This window comes from Strix aluco, chromosome W, assembly GCF_031877795.1.
Source record: "Strix aluco isolate bStrAlu1 chromosome W, bStrAlu1.hap1, whole genome shotgun sequence".
NCBI classification, from domain to species: Eukaryota; Metazoa; Chordata; class Aves; order Strigiformes; family Strigidae; genus Strix; species Strix aluco.
This window is the reverse complement of record NC_133970.1, coordinates 15,363,794-15,381,194: the sequence shown is the minus strand read 5'-3', so window position 1 is coordinate 15,381,194 and position 17,401 is coordinate 15,363,794. Positions and strand designations below refer to the sequence as shown.

Here is a 17,401-nt window from a genome sequence, read left to right as displayed (position 1 = left end):
CCGGCTAGGCCCAGGTACCGAACAATAGCACAGCACTCTTTGTACTACACAGCTCAGGCACCGAAGAACAGCACTGCACTGCCTGCACCACACGGGTCAGTACTCAGGAGAACAGCACAGCACTGGCTGTGCCACACAGTTCTGCATTCAGGAGCCTTTGCACCACATTCCACTCCAGGGATTGGCAACTGCGCTCCAAACAGGCCGTTGGTGGGTTCCTCACTGTCCATGTCCCTGATGACAATGTTGAGACAATGCTGATCTTCTGACCGACTCTTACAGCTGGCCACGCTATTTCTGATACAATCCAGGATGCCATTGGCCTCCTTGTCCACCTGGGCACACTGCTGGCTCATGTTCAGCCGGCTGTCAATCAACACCCCCAGGTCCCTCTCTGACTGGCAGCTCTCCAGCCACTCCTCCCCAAGCCTGTAGCGCTGCTGGGGGTTGTTGTGGCCGAAGTGCAGCACCCGGCATTTGGCCTTATTGAAACTCCTCCAGTTGGCCTTAGCCCATCGCTCCAGCCTGTCCAGATCTCTCTGCAGAGCCTCCCTACCCTCGAGCAGATCAACACTCCCACCCAACTTGGTGTCATCTGCAAACTTACTGAGGGTGCACTTGATCCCCTCGTCTAGATCACCAATAAAGATGTTAAACAGGAGTGGCCCCAAAACCGAGCCCTGGGGGACACCACTTGTGACCGGCCACCAACCAGATTTAACTCCATTCACCACCACTCTTTGGGCCCGGCCATCCAGCCAGTTTTTTACTCAGCAAAGCGTGTGCCCATCCAAGCCACGAGCAGCCAGTTTTGCCAGGAGAATGCTGTGGGAAACAGTGTCAAAGGCCTTACTAAAGTCAAGGTAGACAACATCCACAGCCTTTCCCTCACCCAATAAGCAGGTCGCCCTGTCGTAGAAGGAGATCAGGTCTGTCAAGCAGGACCTGCCTTTCATAAACCCATGCTGACTGGGTCTGATCATCTGGTTGTCCTGCATGTGTTGTATGATGGTACTCAGGATGAGCTGCTCCATCAGCTTCCCGGGCACCGAAGTCAAGCTGACAGGCCTGTAATTTCCTGGATCATCCTTCCGACCCTTCTTATAGATGGGTGTCACATTGGCCAATTTCCAATCTGTCGGGACCTCCCCGGTCAGCCAGGACTGCTGGTAAATGATGGAGAGTGGCTTGGCGAGCACCCCAGCCAGCTCCTTCAGCACCCTCGGGTGTATCCTATCCGGTCCCATAGACTTGTGTATGTCTATGTGATGCAGTAGGTCACTGACTGTCTCCTCCTGGATTGCGGGGGTGTCATTCTCCCAGTCTCTGTCTTCTGGCTGAGGAGGCTGGATTCCCTCAATACAACTAGTCTTGTTATTAAAGACTGAGGCAAAGAAGGCATTAAGGACCTCAGCCTTTTCCTCATCACTTGTTACCATGTTTCCTCCTGCGTCTAGCAGGAGGGATGGAGGCTCTCCCTGGTCTTTGTTTTGCTGTTGACATACTTATAGAAACATTTCTTGTTATCCTTGATTGCTGAAGCCAGATTAATTTCTAGCTGGTCTTTAGACCTCCTGATTTCTGCCCTGCATAGCCTCACAGCATCTTTGTAATCATTGTGAGTCGCTAGCCCCTTCTTCCAAAGGCTCTAAACTGTTCTTTTCTTCCTGAGTTGCAGCCAAAGCTCCCTGTTTAGCCATGGTGGTCTTCTCTGGTGCCGTCTTCTCTTACAGCACCTGGGGACCACCTGCTCCTGAGCCATTAAGACTTCCTTCTTAAAGAGTGTCCAGCCTTCCTGCACCCCTATACCCTTCAGGACCATCTCCCAACTGATCCTGTTAAGGAGGTGCCTAAACACCTGGCATCTATGATGCCAGCTAATGGGAGGGTTTCACAGAGACGTTGAAGGGGCTAGGACGCTGGTGTTATCTTGGTAGGGCAGGGGTATCTTTTATTTTTCAGGGTGGGGGCTGTCCTTCTTCTTGCAATGAGATGGGGTTCTTTAATCATGCTGACTTAAGCATGACTATGCAGTATACAATGTAAACTAATATATATATAAAATCTTAAGTAATTTTATGCAATTTCGTACTACAAAGACTAATTGGTACAATAGTTAGGGAATGAGATTTTTCCTAACAGGATCACCATGGCCTATTGTCTTCAGCAGACCCCCAATCCCATTGATGTTACTAAGGTGTTAGCTCATCATAATCCTATTAAGATCAGTTTTACATTTACATTTTTGCTACAATAATGCATAGTTATAAAAATGCAATTTCCTGCTTATTTAAGCTCCTTTAAAATATGAAGAGTGCTGACATCAAAAGGAAATTGTCTTGCTTTCAATACATATCAGTTCCGTTTTCATCTATTGTAGGTATGACATCATGTAATTTATCAAATAATAATAGAAAAAAGAAAGCAGGAAATTGTTTATGTTATACCAAATGAAATCAATCTTCATGAATTTTCACAGAAATATGTGAGAAGGAATCGTCCTCTAGGGGTTCTAATATGTACTCATATGTAATGTCAGGATTCATTTCATTATTGTTAAATCATATCCCATAAGTTGATGTATAGTCTCCCTGAATAATTTTAGAAAGGTGATTTAACAACTTGTTGTAGTAGCTTGTCCTATTGCTTCACCAGTCATATGGTTCTCTCCAATATTTTGCATAATTTCTCTGTTATTGCTTTCATTTTTTATAATTATTCAGCTTCCTGTAAATAGCCAGGCCAATGGCATTGATATGTAGTTACAGATGCTTAAGTTTCTATTCAGAGTCTTTTTTTCTAGACAGCACATACCTAGATTTCAGAACTTCTTTTTCTCTGATCTTTTTTTGAAGACATTTTGCCATTCTTATTTCTTTCAATTTTTTCATTAGTGTTTAAAAGAGAAAGTTTAAAAAATTGCTAGGGTTTTGACAACACATTCTGATCCTGCTGCAGATAGGGTGATCCTGAGCTGCAGATCAGAAATTAAAAATTATACCCTGCATGCACAGAATATCTAAAAGAACCTGGTCAGAGGGTATTGGACTGACAGGTGCACAAGAAGTTGGGAGGGGACAGAGGTGGGACAGCTGAGCTGTGAGTGAGTGAGCGGCTGTATGGGACTTCACTGCCTACTGGGGTTAACCCACAAAAAAGCTGCAGCCTGTGGAGAGCCCACACTGGAGTAGGCTTCCGGCAGGAATTGTGACCCATGGAATGGACCCACACTGGAGCAGTTCTTGAAGAACTGCAGCCGATGGAAAGGCCCCACATTGGAGAACATCATGAAGGACTGTATCCCATGGGAAGGACCCCATGGTGGAGCAAGGAAAAAGTGTGAGGAGGAAGGAGCATTGGAGACAAAGTATTATGAACTGACCTCAAACCCCATTCCCCATCCCCCACTGAGCTGCTCAGTGGGGGAGGAGGTAGAAGAGGCAGGAGTGAAGCTGAGCCTGGGAAGGGGAGGGTGGGGTGGAGGTGTTTTTAGTTTTGTTTTTTGCTTCTCACTACACTATTTTTTAATTGGCAATAAATTAAAGTCATATTCCCCAAGTCAAGTCTGTTTTGACCATGATGGTAACTGATGAGTGACCTTCCTGTCCTTATCTCAACCCACAAGCTTCTTCATCTTATTTTCTTCCCCTGTCCTGCTGAGGAGGGGAGTGAGCTGCTTGGTGGGCACCTGGCAGCCAGACAAGGTCAACCCACCCCAGTCCTTTCTTGTGTGTCAACCCTGGTAAGCAGCTAAGCACCACATTTCCCCCAGTGAGATGGGGAGGAGAATTGAAAGGGTAAAAGCGAGAAAACTCATGGATTGAAATAAAGGCAGTTTAATAGGTAAAACAAAAACTGTTCACACAAGCAAAGGAAAATAAAGAATTAATTCACTATTTCCCATTGGCAGGCAGATGTTTAGCCATCTCCAGGAAAGCAGGGCTCCATCACACATAACAGTTGCTTGGGAAGACAAACTCCATAACTTCGAATGTCCTCCCCTTCCTTCTTCTTCCCCCAGCTTTTATTGCTGAGCACGATGTCATATGGTATGGGATATCCCTTTGGTCAGTTGGGGCAGCTGTCCCAGCTGTGTCCCCTCCCAACTTCTTGTGCACCCCCAGCCTACTTGCTGGCGAGGCAGTGTGAGAAACAGAAAAGGCCATGACCCTTGCTGAGACTAAGCACTGCTCAGCAATAACTAAAACATCCCTTTATTATCAACACTGTTTTGGTCACAAATCAAGAACATAGCCCCATACAAGCTACTATTACGAAAATTAACTATCCCAGCCAAAACGAGTACAAGCTTCCTTAAGGGCATATTCATTTGCTCCAGTGTGGGGTCCTCCATGGGCTGCAGGGGGACAGCCTGCATCTCCATGGTCTTCTCCACAGGCTTCAGGGGAATCTCTGCTCTGGTACCTGGAACACTCCTCTCCCTCCTTCTTCACTGACCTTGGTGCCTGCAGGGTTGTTTCTCTCACATGTTCTCATTCTCTCACAGCTGCTGCACAGTATTTTTTACCCTTTCTTAAATATGCTATCACAGAGGTGCCACCAGTGTCAGTTATTGGCTCAGATTTGGCCAGCAGTGGTTTTGTCTTGGAGCTGGCTGGAACTGGCTCTGATATCCTCACAGAAGCCAGCCCTGCAGCCTCCTCTGCTACCAAAATCTTGCCATGTAAACCAAATACATTTTACCTCATGCTTCATATTTAAGAATTATCATTAAAATATATATTCATCACACAGTCTTCACTTACATTAAAAAAAAAAAAATCCCCCACACCAAAGTCATAATCTGTGGGGACGAAATCCCATGCAGGCCACAGGAGACAAGACCACAGCCAATCAATATGATTGGAAGTCAAGCTCAAACTTTATTAGCAAGCAAGCCCTTATATACTCTTGTGCCTTCTAAAAATAGCAGCAAGCCCTTATATATTGTTGTGCATTCTAAAAGTAGCTCCCCTCGGTACTTTCCACAAACATTGCTACCCGCACACAGCCAGTAGATAAGTTCCTGCTTTTGCAATTCCAAAAGGTCCCTTCTTTATCAGTTTCTTCCTTAACGAGCACATTCTTTTCTTCTGGCCTTCTTGTAACTATTTCTTGTTTTCAGACGTCGTTAATCTTCTGACCCGAGTGCTGGTTGTACTTTTCCATTGTCAGTGTGGGCAGAAAGTTCAGTAAGCCAGCATGCACACCCACATCTCCCCCCTTTCTTTTTATTAAAGCCTCCATGCTATTTTCCACACAAGACAGACAACATCTCATTAAAACAGGAAGACAACATATCAATAATCCCACTATTATTATTGGTCCTGCTAACATTCTCAAAAGCTCTGTAATCCACTTTGGCCACCCTAGACTTCCTAAAAACTCATCCAAAGGAGAAGAAACTTGCTGAATCTTATGCATATTATCTTGCAGTTGCTGAAGCTGATTAGATATCGACTGAGAGTGATCAGAAAGGTTCATATAACACATGCCCTCAAATTTTTCACATCCTTGTCCTTGTGCCAGTAACAAAAATCTATAGCCGCTCTATTCTGCAAAACAGCATGCCTTACGCTATCTACATCCATCAACAAATTACTTATTATAGTAGATGTTAAATTAAATTGTTTTATACTCCAACAAGCCATTTTATTCAAGGTGGATAGGGCTTTTGCAACCCCTACTCCTGGGGCCAAGAGAGAGGCAGCAATAATCTCTCCAGGCCCCCATAATTCCACTTGGTCTCGGCAATCTGGGGTGAGTTCATGATGTGTTATGACCCGTTTTGATCTTTGATGTTTTTTAAGATTTCTTATACTAGGGGCAAATAAAGTCAGCCTTCCCAGGTAGCACAGACCTCCAACTACTTTGGCAGGAATCCCTCCCTACGCTCGATCCCCACATATTAAAAAATACCCAGGTGGTAACCTTTTAGCCGAACCATTATTCCATATTCCTCCTTCTTCAAGATGTAGGCCCATTTTAGAAGCGTGCTGACCACCACAAAACCAAGTTTCATTTATGGGTATCGCGACAGGAGTCACATTCTGCCAGTCTTCCCATTTCGATTGATTTTCCCAACCCCAGCGAGCCCACAGTGTATCCCTCCCCCCAAATCGTATACACCCCCAGGGCTGATTCTGTGTGTTATTTCCACTTACTGGGGGAAGAGAGGGTCTCAGCTCTAACTCTTGTAACAGAAGAGGGGCTGTCTGGTTGAGATAATTCACAATATGTCCCTGTAGCATCGGCAAACCTGCTTGTGGGCAACTTTTCGTTGCCTGTACTGCGTTGTTATACAATGCCCAACACGTCCCGTTAACGTCCTCTGTTCCCTTATTTATTCTTGCCATATTTTTAACAATCCCTTTAAAGTCCTGAGCGCTAAAATATGGCATACCAATCAAACAGGTCCGAAATGGGTCGGTAGCAGTTGCTAAACCTAGGCAAAATGCCTCCTGTCCTGATTCATTTGCTCAGGTTACCCAGAAATTCTTCCACGGGTCAATTGAACTAATTCCCCATATTCCCTGGCCCATTCCGCCCTACCGCAACGGTAACTTCTCACAGTTCAGTACTTTTCCACAGTTCACTGTTGCAGCTGTCCGCTGTTTTTCCCTGCCACCTTGGCACAACTGAGCAGTTTCTTATCTATCTTCCAAGGCCTGTTCTTCATCAAAGCCTAGCTATTGCTCAGAGGCTGTACAGGGCTGACAGGCCGATGCCTCCCAATCCCCTTTCTTTGTTTTGCAGCTGCACCTGCAAGACTTGTTTCAAGGCTTTATCAATTAAGGATTAGGCAAACTTCAAAAAAAACAGTATACTCAAAATAGTTCCACAGAAGGCTAGAAACAATACAGCAGTTACAGTTGCTAGTTAAAAAGAGTAGGCTAATTTCACTACCCATAATTAAGGGATATGACTAAACACTACAAAAATAAACAGTAAGGAAAATACAGACTAGCACACTTACTTAATGGGGTACTAACATTCAGATCCGCAATTGCTGGGGAACCCTGGATGCAGCGAGAATTTAGAGTGCCCTTCCTCGCAAACCGGAAATCCTACACGATGCGTCCATCCGTAGGTGAGGCATCCAACATCGCTGCAAGCAGGTCCAGCCTCTAAATCAACAGGCCAAAATAACTGGCAATTTTCTTTGAGCAGAAACATCTGATTTCATCCTCCTGTTGGGTTCCACCCAGAGCCTGGCCACCACTCAAGGGGGAAAACCAAGGGAGTTTCTAATAAGGTTAAACACTTGAGTCCTTAATTCTTAATATTGCTAAACAAAGAAAGTTGAATACAGACATTCTTATAGCATTTCATCCTTATTAATAACTACATTTTGTCTAAGCTACATCTTTCACTAGTGACTAGCAAGCCTATATATTTCATTAAGGAGTTGCAATTACTGTCAGCATTTTCTCTTAAAAGACTTGGCAACCGTAGTGTGATTAAGGACAGAGATAGTGTATTTTGTCCTATTGCAGTAGCAAGCATTACCCATACATTCTGCTTAAATGATCAGTCGAAGAGACCGCAAACTGTTGGCACAGGGGCACCCACAGCACCCACAGCCGGCTCCTGAGTGTCCACCAAAAGCTGCCTCTCATGCCTCAGGTATGGTTGCACACATTCTACCAGTAACCAACCGGGGACCGTGACCTGTGGAGACACAAGCATAACCTCTTCCCCAGGTTATTAATGGATATGGTCCTTCCCAGTTACCACTTTCCAGGTTTTTTGCTGACACTTGAGCCTTGCCCTGGACTTCTTGTTGATCTGGTATCTGCGATGAGAAGTGATGCAATATTGGTGGCACCTGTGAGGCAGGGGAAATGTTTAAAAAGTTCATGACATATAATGCCTTATTTAGCCTTTCGTGAGGTGTAGATTGATACCCTCCATCTCCCCCTTTTTGTTGTTGCAATAGACGCTTTAGCGTGCCATGCATACGCTCCGCAATGGCCTGTCCGGTCGGTGAGTGGGGAATGCCGGTCAGATGCTCGACTCCCCACTGTATGGCAGGACGCAAACACTGCTCCAGAAAAGGTATCAACAGACACATGTACATATTTTAACGTTCCAAATGCAGCGAAGTGAGTGACGTCAAATTGCCATAATTCCGAGGAGGTGAGTCCCCGAGGGTTGACACCACTAGCTGTTGAAGAGAGGGAGTCCTCTGGTACTCAGGGCAAGTGGCAATGATGTCTTTAGCCTGACGCCTTGATAAAGAAAACTGGTTTTGTATTGCCCTGGTGTTTTGGTGGAAAAAATGCATGTGAAATTCGTGCTTGCTCGAAGACATTTGTATTAGCCACTGTAACATGTGCATAGTAACCGGAACAATGATACACACAGGTTCCTGACCAGCAAGTAATAGTAGGCACTGCCTACCTTTCATGATCAGTTTGGCAAACATTTCTGGATGAGTAGTGACTGTCTTGTGCATTTGGTGTGACAAAACAAACAAACAAAAAAAATCCATTCAACAATAACAAGAGGGTCACTAAGTGTTTCATCCCATTGAAACAGCAGAGCATATGGCTGCCCTGGAGGGTTAAAAAATATCAGTTGATACGGATGGCCAGGCACACATTGCAATGCTTGTGTTTCTGAGATGGCGTTAGCTACACGGTGGAGATCTTGTTTCGCTTTCTCTGAAAGTACTCTGGGTGATGTCAGTGAAGGATCTCCTCGCAAAATATCAAACAAGCTATGCAGATCATCATTAGTTAGGCCCAACAATGGCTGTATCCAATTTATGGCTCCCAACAGTTTCTGTAAATCATTTAAAGTCTTAACATCAGTTTTAAGTTTAACCTGTTGCAGGACAATGGTCTGTTCCCAAATTCTCCACCCCAGGTACTGCCACGGTGATGATCTCTGTACCTTTTCAGGTGCTATTTGTCACCCCATTTGAGATACTGAGTCTCTGGTTAAAGCAAGAGGTTTTTCCATGATCTCCTGTGTTTCTGCTGCTATAAGGATGTCATCCATATAATGATATATAACAGCCTGGGGGACCTGCATTCTAACAGGGCTCAAAGCCTTTTCAACAAACCACTGACACATCGTGGGGCTGTTTTTTATGCCTTATGGTAAAACAACCCAGTGGTACCATCTTGCAGGTTCACTAACATTAATACTGGGAACAGAAAAGGCAAATTTAGGTGCATCATCCGAATGCAAGGGAATGGTAAAAAAAAATCAATCCTTTAGATCAATTATTACAAGATGCCAGTTTCGGGGAATCATTGTTGGGGAGGGCATTCCTGGCTGTAACGTACCCATATCCTCCATGGCATCATTAATGTGTCGGAGATCATGTAAAAGTCACCATTTACCACTTTTCTTTAAAATAACAAACACTGGGGAGTTCTAAGGACTGGTGGTAGGTACGTGTACTGGGTCTGGCTGAGCCAGAATTGGTTTTCCCCTGTAGCAGCCCTCATGGTGCTGTGTTTTATGTTGGGAGCTGGCAGGGTGTTGATAGCACACTGGTGGTGTATCTACTGCTGAGTAGTGCTTACACAGCACCAAGGCTCTTTCCGACATTTTCCCCCCCACAGTGGGACAGGGTGGGCAAGATCTTGGGAGGGGACACAACCAGGACAGCTGACCCAAACTGACCAAAGGGATATTCCAGACCATATGACGTCTGCTCAAGTATAAAGCTGGGAGAAAGGAGGAAGTGGGTGGGGTCACCCTTGGTCCTCCGAGGCAACCACTACGCGTATCGGAGCCCTGCTTCCTGAGAAGGCCCGACATCGCCTGTTCATGGGAAGTAGAGAATAAATCTGTTTTCTTTTTTTTGCTTCCGTGCGTGGACCTTTGCTTTGCTTTGCTTATATTAAAACTGCTTTTGTTTTACCCACAAGGGTTGGGGTTTTTTTTCCTATCTTATTTTCTTTCCCCTCTTTGCCCTGTTGAGAAAAAAAGGGGAAGGGGAGGGAAGTGATAGAGTGACTTGGTGGGTACCTGGCATTTAGCCAAGGTCAAACCACCACAGTCTTTTTTGGTGCCCAACAAGGGGCAAGACAACGGCGGTTTTATATTAATTGTGCTATAGCTATAGCAGTTAGTAAGCGACAAGCTTTTGTGCTGGTCACGGGTTTGTTGATTGCGCTGCTTATCTTTATTTTGCTAAGCTCAGGAACATGCTGGAAGAAAGTGGGAACATCATGAGTGGTTTTATTCTGCAGTTTCCCAAGGTACTTATTAATCCTTATGTTAGCTCTTTGATACTGTGCATTAATGCTGTTCACCTATTGTAGGCTGTGTGGAGCTCGGTATGTTTTTGGTGTAAGAGAAGGCAAATTTTGGGTGAGTCAATACCAAGATGTGCCCTGAGGCGGCCTGTCCCTGGGTGGCAGGGGGAGTGGAAGGATTTGGGCAGATTCCTAGGACAGTTATCACCTCCTGTAGCCTGGGATCTTACCCATGAACAGGCAAGCAACCCCGCAAAATTGACACAACACCTGATCGAAGGGTGCCTTGCTTATCCCAGTGAGAATCAGCAACTCCTAGCGCTGTACTGGGGCCTGGCCTGTGCTTATCGAGCTGCAGTTCAGTGCTCTCAAAGGACTGTGGTGGAGATGGGGACTCAAACAATAACAACAACAGCAGAGATTGCCCCAGTAGTAAAAAAGAAACAGTGGACAAGGAGAACAACAGGTCCATACCCTCGATTAATAAGGGAGGAGAAAGAAGAGGAAGAAGCGGGTCCTTCAGCAAAGGGGTTGGAAGAGGGAATAACTGAACTCAAACAGGAGGCGGAAACTACCCGGTCCCTGACGTCATCAGAACTGCGAGATCTGCGGAAAGACTATAGCCGCCAGCCGGGTGAGCGGATTGCTGCCTGGCTGCTTCGATGCTGGGATAATGGGGCTGATGCTCAACAGCTGGAAGGTAAGGAAGCCCAACAGCTGGGTTCCCTTGCTAGAAATCAAGGAATTGAAAGGGGAATTGGAAAAGAGCCAGAAATTTGCAGTCTGTGGAGATGGCTCCTTTCAAGTGTTAAAACAAGATATCCTTTCAAGGAAGATCTTACGGACAACTCCCCAGGCAAGTGGACTACTGCAGATGAAGGTGTCCAGTACCTGAGAGAATTAGCAGTGCTGGAAGTCATCTATGGTGATCCAGATAATGATGAAGCCCCTAAAAATCCAGAGGATGTCCTGTGCACACGGGCCGTGTGGAGGAAGGTGATTAAAGGTGCGCCATCCTCGTATTCTGCCGGCTTGGCTGCGATGTACTATCCAGAAATGGATGCGGGAGAAGGACTAAGATGTACACCAACTGTGGAGGCAGTCTCTTCCTGGCTTCAGAACTTTGAAGAGAGTCTTGGTACCTCCTCATCTCTATGGGTGAGCGCCCTGGATGTCAGGAGCACCCCAAGAAATCAGTTCTCTTCCACCCCAGTCAGAGGGAAAGGGAAACCCAGGCACATGACACGTGGCGAACTTTGGTTCTTCCTGTGTGACCAGGGGGAGGACATGAGGAAGTGGGATGGTCAACCCACCTTCAAGTTGGAAGCTCGTGTACATGAATTGCGAGGAAAGACCCCTGCCAAGAAGAAGACATCCAAGAAGGTTGTTAATGTACCTGGTTTTCAAACCACAAGTAAGTAATCAGCGATCTCCCAGATACAGGAAGACTGAGATCACCTCCCTTGGCCCTGATGAAGGAATCTCCGGCCTGGCACAGCAAGGGTCAGACAGTGAATACTCCGACCAAGAACAGGAATAGAGGGCCCCTGCCTCCAGCCAGGAGGAGGAAAGGGATGATCGGGTGTATTGGACAGTGTGGATTCGATGGCCTGGCACATCAAATCCACAGAAGTACCAGGCTTTAATCGACACCGGGGCACAGTGTACATTAATGCCATCAAGTTATAGAGGGGCAGAACCTATCTGGATCTCAGGAGTGACAGGGGGATGTCAAGAACTGTCAGTACTGGAGGCTGAGGTTAGCTTGACCGGGGACAAGTGGGAAAAAAATCCCATTGTAACTGGCCCAGAAGCCCCTTGTATCTTGGGCATTGACTACCTCAAGAGGGGATACTTCAAAGACCCAAAAGGATACCGATGGGCTTTTGGTGTGGCCAGTGTGAACACAGAGCAGGTCAAACAGTTGTCTAATCTGCCTGGCCTCTCGGAAGTTCCTTTTGTTGTGGGACTGTTGCGAGTTGAAGAACAACAGGTGCCAATTGCTACGAGGACCGTGCACCGACGGCAGTATCACACGAACCGAGACTCTCTGGCTCCCATCCAAGAACTGATCCGTCAACTGGAGACCCAAGGTGTCATCAGTAAGACACATTCGCCTTTTAATAGCCCAATATGGCCGGTGCAAAAGTCTGACGGAGGGTGGAGGTTAACAGTAGACTATCGTGGCCTGAACGAAGTGACGCCACCACTGAGTGCTGCTGTACCAGATATGTTAGAGCTCCAATATGAACTGGAGTCAAAGGCAGCCAAGTGGTACGCCACAATCGACATTGCCAATGCATTCTTTTCAATTCCTTTGGCAGAAGAGTGCAGGCCACAGTTTGCTTTCACGTGGAGGGGTGTCCAGTATACCTGGAATCGACTGCCCCAGGGGTGGAAGCACAGCCCCACTATTTGTCATGGACTAATTCAAACTGCACTGGAAAAGGGTGATGCCCCTGAACATCTACAATACATCGATGACATCACTGTGTGGGGCAACAAGGCAGAAGAAGTGTTCAAGAAAGGACAAAAAGTAATTGAGATTCTTCTGAGAGATGGGTTTGCCATAAAGAAAAGCAAGGTCAAGGGACCAGCACAGGAGATTCAGTTCTTGGGAATAAAATGGCAAGATGGACACCGTCATGTGCCTATGGATGTTGTCAACAAGATAGCAACTATGTCTCCACCGACCAACAAGAAGGAAACACAAGCTTTCTTAGGACTTGTGGGATTTTGGAGGATGCATATTCCAGGTTACAGTCAGCTGGTGAGCCCTCTCTATCAAGTAACCCGAAAGAAGAACCATTTTGAGTGGGGTCTTGAGCAACAACAAGCCTTTGAGCACATCAAACAGGAGATAGCTCGGGCGGTAGCTCTTGGGCCTGTTCGGACAGGACCAGCTGTGCAAAATGTACTTTACACATCAACTGGGGAGCATGGCCTCACATGGAGCCTCTGGCAGAAGATACCAGGTGAAACTCGGGGTCGACCATTAGGATTTTGGAGCCGGGGATATCGAGGATCAGAAGCCCACTACACTCCAACTGAAAAGGAGATACTAGCAGCATATGAGGGGATTCGAGCCGCTTCCGAAGTTGTTGGTACAGAAGCACAGCTCCTCTTGGCACCGCGATTGCCTGTATTACATTGGATGTTCAAAGGAAACATCCCTTCTACGCACCATGCAACCAGTGCTACCTGGAGTAAATGGGTAGCGTTAATCACGCAACGAGCTCGACTGGGAAAACCCAACCGTCCAGGGATCCTGGAAGAGATCATGGACTGGCCAGAAGGTAGAGATTTTGGAGCATTGCCCGAGGAGATGGCTCGTGCCCAAGAGGCACCGCCATATAACGAGTTACCAGAAGATGAAAGGCGGTATGCTCTGTTTACTGATGGATCCTGTCGTGTGGTAGGAAACCATCGGAAGTGGAAAGCTGCTGTGTGGAGTCCCACAAGACAAGTCATTGAGGCCACTGAAGGAGAGGGCGAGTCAAGTCAGTTTGCAGAAGTAAAAGCGATCCAACTAGCCCTAAAGATTGCTGAACGAGAAAAGTGGCCAGTACTGTATCTCTACACTGACTCCTGGATGGTGGCTAACGCCCTGTGGGGGTGGCTACAGGAGTGGAAGAAGACCAATGGGCAGCGCAGAGGTAAACCCATCTGGGCTGCTGCATTGTGGCAGGACATCACTGCCCGAGTGGAAAACATGGCTCTAAAGGTACGTCATGTAGATGCTCACGTGCCCAAAAGCCGTACCACCGAAGAACATCAAAACAATGAGAAAGTAGACAAGGCTGCCGAAATTGAAGTAGCTCGGCTGGACCTGGACTGGGAGCGCAAGGGTGAGCTATTTGTAGCTCGATGGGCCCATGAAACATCCGGGCATCTCGGGAGAGATGCAACGTACAGATGGGCTCGTGATCGAGGGGTGGACCTGACCATGGAGGCCATCTCACAGGTCACTCATGAATGTGAAACATGTGCTGCAATCAAGCGAGCCACACGAGTAAAGTCTCCCTGGAACAGAGGGCGATGGCTGAGTTTTCGATATGGTGAGGCCTGGCAAATGGACTATATTGGACCATCGCCACGAACACGCCAAGGCAAATGCTACATACTCACCGTGGTGGAAGCAACTACTGGTTGGCTCGAAACGTACCCTGTAAATCATGCCACTGCCCGAAATACCATCTTAGGTCTTGAAAGGCAAATTTTATGGCGACATGGTACTCCTGAAAGAATCGAATCAGACAACGGGACCCATTTTCGAAATAATCTCATAAACTCCTGGGCAAAGAAACACGGCATTGAGTGGGTGTATCACATCCCTTATTACCCACAAGCGTCTGGAAAGATTGAAAGATACAATGGACTGTTGAAGACTATGTTGAGAGCATTGGACAATGGGGGATGGAAGCACTGGGATATAAATTTAGCAGAAGCCACTTGGCTAATTAACACCAGAGGATCTGTTAACCGTCCTGGTCCTGCCCAAACCAAACCCCTTCATACTGTGGGAGGAGATAAGGTCCCTGTAGTACACACGGGGAAATGGCTGGGGAAGGCAGTGTGGATTGCTCCTCCCTTGGGAAAAGGCAAGCCCACTCGTGGGATTGTTTTTGCTCAGGGACCTGGATGTATTTGGTGGGTAATGCGGGAGGATGGGGCTACTCAGTGTGTGCCTCAAGGACATTTAACCTTGGGGGGAAAATAATCTGTGGGGTGAGTTGTATGTTGCAGGAAGTGATGGAGGAAGTAGGAACAACGAAGAGTGAACCAGATACGTGCGATGATGACCCAAACCTAGCCAGTGCTGGAGTCCAACAGTCAAACATACTGCTCCTGTCCTGAACATCCATCTTGACAGATGGGAGCCAAGTCACTGAACATCTGGAGGAGTGAAGAAAGCTTACGGAATGAATAAATGAGTGTTATGTGGGACCTGGGCATGACGTAAATGGTATGGAATAAGGGGTGGAGACTGTACCGGGTCTGGCTGAGCCGGAATTGGTTTTCCCCTGTAGCAGCCCTCATGGTGCTGTGTTTTATGTTGGGAGCTGGCAGGGTGTTGATAGCACACTGGTGTTGTGGCTACTGCTGAGTAGTGCTTACACAGCACCAAGGCTCTTTCTGACATTTTTCCCCCCACAGTGGGACGGGGTGGGCAAGATCTTGGGAGGGGACACAACCAGGACAGCTGACCCCAACTGACCAAAGGGATATTCCAGACCATATGACATCTGCTCAAGTATAAAGCTGGGAAAAAGGAGGAAGTGGGTGGGGTCACCCTTGGTCCTCCGAGGCAACCACTACGCGTATCGGAGCTCTGCTTCTTGAGAAGGCCCGACATCACCTGTTCATGGGAAGTAGAGAATAAATCTGTTTTCTTTTTTTTGCTTCCGTGCATGGACCTTTGCTTTGCTTTGCTTATATTAAAACTGCTTTTGTTTTACCCACAAGGGGTGGGGTTTTTTTTCCTATCTTATTTTCTTTCCCCTCTTTGCCCTGTTGAGAAAAAAAGGGGAAGGGGGGGAAGTGATAGAGTGACTTGGTGGGTACCTGGCATTTAGCCAAGGTCAAACCACCACAGTACGATATGTCCTGCACTTAATTGTTCCTGAACTAAATCATTAAGGTGGCACAACTTTTCCATTGGCAAGGGCCACTGACCCACCCACACAGGTGATTCTGTTTTCCAGATTAGTTTCAGGGTGGATTTAGGGGTGGGTTGTGCTGCAGTGGCCCTTAAGACAAATTTGATGTGATTTGAGTTCCCCATCAAGCCATACAGTCACGACCCCGTAATGTAATAGGGGCTTCCAATATCAATGGATGAATATTTGCTACCCAGTTTTCTGGGCCCCTTACATGAATGAGATCTTTGCTTTGAAACGTTACAGCATGACCACCAACCCCGAAAAGCACTTGAGTTACCCGAGCTAACGGCCAATGCTGTGGCCATCTGCTCGCAGATATTATGGTCACATCCGCGCCACTATCTAAAATGCCTGTCAGTTCAACAGATTCTTCTGCTTTAGTGAGGGCACATTTTACCAGAGGTCGACCTTGTGTCGCTGTCTGAGCCCAAAATATTTGAGGAGTACCTGCTGATCCAAATCCTGAGTCACCCCGGCTTCTCGGCATAGTATTAGGGGGAGCTGCAGTAAAATAAACAAGCTGAGCAATTTTTGACCCTTTTTTTACTGAACACAGGTGTACCGGGGTCCAGGCCATAATTCTGATTTCCGCTTCATAATCGGCATGTATGACCCCTGGTAAAACGAACAGCCCCTGTAATATTGTAGATGATCTTCTGACAATACCCCCTCAGGCAGATGGTACAAGGGTGCACTCTCCCCACAGAGTACGCACCTAAATTCAAGACAACAATTAACACAGAATTACTGCCTCCCGCTAGAGGAGATATCTCACCTATGACACTTCAAACACTGAGCCCGAACAAACAGGCAGCACCAGTGACCCAGCGGGCGGGCACTAGGGCGCTCTGTCCTAAGGATGTTCACTGGTCTTGCACTACCCCCCCACTGGTACAGAGTCTGCCCTGCGCTTCGTTCCTCTCCGGCCGCTTCCCTCGCGGGATAACGGAACTGCGGGTCAGAGAACTCCGCACTCTGCAGCTGCAGCTGGGCTGCGCCTCACACCCGCAGAACAGTCACACACCCACACAAAGGGGCCCCTTACACTTATTACTCACACAACATCAAATGACAAACACTACAAACATCAAAACACCATTAAGAATATATAAAGCCATTGCTTGTTGATTATGTGGTGTTGGCAGACAAGGGACACCGCATCTCAGTGTTAGCACCTTCTGTAAAAAACTGCCGCTTTTGGCGTTTGGGGGGGGGGGGGGGGAGGGGCGCGGCGGGTGGCGGAAGGGCACAGGCCGAGAGCACGGTGCTGGGCTTGGCCGCAGGTGGTCGCCCTGCGGTGGGGGGGGCTTGGGGAGGCCTGGGGCCGCCGCCGCCAACTCCACGCTTGCAGGTGGGGGGGCGCGAATGCTGAGTACAGAGATCCACACACTCGGTTTTCCAGATAGAATACTGTGCCGGCGTTAGTACCGTTTTTAAAAGTGCCAGACAATCCCATGGGACCAATTGATACTCATGAGTGATTGCCTCCAATACACCTGCTGTAAATGAATTTTGAAGCCC

The 17,401-nt window shown here is 47.2% G+C and overlaps 1 protein-coding gene across 1 annotated transcript in view; it reads left to right on the top strand.

Annotated features, from left to right (window-relative positions):
- Nucleotides 1-15,250, top strand: part of LOC141917659 (uncharacterized) — a 198,947-nt gene extending 183,697 nt beyond the window's left edge. The window contains exon 3 of the mRNA XM_074811026.1: nt 15,204-15,250. The gene's annotated coding sequence lies outside the window, so the exon portion shown is untranslated. The remainder of the gene's footprint in view (nt 1-15,203) is intronic.
- Nucleotides 15,251-17,401: the final 2,151 nt, after the last annotated feature.